At 44.4% G+C, this 1431-nt stretch overlaps 1 pseudogene; it reads left to right on the forward strand.

The window, feature by feature from the left end:
• Positions 1-242: 242 nt before the first annotated feature.
• Positions 243-779, forward strand: LOC127189484 (60S ribosomal protein L18-like; annotated as a pseudogene).
• Positions 780-1431: the final 652 nt, after the last annotated feature.

Consider the following 1431-nt stretch of genomic DNA (forward strand, 5'->3'; position numbering starts at 1 on the left):
CATTCTGTGGCAGGAGAGATGGCTCAGCAGTTAAGAGCACTGTCTGCTCTTCCAGGGGTCCTGAGTTCAATTCCCAGCAACCACATGGTGGCTCACAACCATCTATTCTGGGATCTGATGCCTTCTTCTGCCATGCAGGTGTACATGAAGACAGAGCTCTCATATACATGAAATAAATAAGTAAATCTTAAAAAAAAAGTGTTCTGGACCTGGCCAACCAGGAGGTGCCATCAGGTGCCATCATGGGAGGTGACGTTCCTCACAACAAGGAAAGAACATTGCCAGCACAAGGAATCCTAGAGCTATCACATTTACTCATGGCTGCTCTTCAAGCTGAGCAGGTTTGCTGCCAGACTTCACCTTCAATCAGGTAGGGCTGAAAGGGTTACTTATAAGTTTCACTGGTTTGCTACCTCTATCCCTGTCCCAGATGAAGCTTCCTGGCTGAGAGAACAAAACAGCTGTGGCTGTGGGGACAGACACCAATGACATGTGGTTTCTAAAAGTGCCTGAGCTGAAGGTGTGTGCACTGTGGGTGAGCAGCCTGGCCCGAGTCTCATCACAAGGCAAGGGCTAAGGTTCTCAACTATGACCTTGGGGCTGCAGTGTTCCAAGGACTCATGCTCCTGTGTGGTCCTTGGAAGGGCTGAGAGGTGTATTACCATTTTGACATGGTTTCCAGAACCCCACACAGCCACATCAAACCCTGTGTCGGCTCTAAGGGCCAGAAGCTTCAGCATGCCAGAGGCTGAAGGGCCAGCAGTGGCTACAAAAATTAACCTTGGGTCTTACTGTTAGTAAAAAAAAGTTTGGATGCAAAACCAAACCAAACCAAACCAAAACCAAAAACAGCTACAAAGCTAATACACATGGTTCCAGTGTACCTGTATTCAGTCGTCTTCATTTTTAACATTTTATGTACCAATATTAAGTAAAGAATTTAAATATACTAACTTATGACGTAGAATTTTCTCTCTTCCCAGTAACACTCTTTGCTTTCGCTGGACTCAATTCTATGTTTGTGTACAAATGTAACCCCCCCCCCCCCCCCCCGCCCCATCACCTTTTGTTTGTTTGTTTGAAAACCAAACCAAACCAAACCAAACCCAACCAACCAAAACAAACCCAACCAACCAAAACAAAACAAAAATGCTGCAGGTGAGCAGCCAAGCCCAAACCAGGATTTCTCTGAGTAGTGTTGGTGTCCTGGAACTTGCTCTGTAGACCAGGGTGGCCTTGAACTCAGAGATCCACCTGCCTCTGCCTCCCAAATGCTGGAATCAAAAGTGTGTGACTCCACCACCTGGCCTTGATTGTGACTCTTTTAAAGAGAAAGGATTTAGTAATTTCTAATACTTTCTCCCCACATATGATATATAAATAAATAAATAAATATTTAATATATGGTAAATACATAATAAATATTTATGT

Source organism: Acomys russatus, chromosome 5 (genome assembly GCF_903995435.1).
Source record: "Acomys russatus chromosome 5, mAcoRus1.1, whole genome shotgun sequence".
NCBI lineage: Eukaryota > Metazoa > Chordata > Mammalia > Rodentia > Muridae > Acomys > Acomys russatus.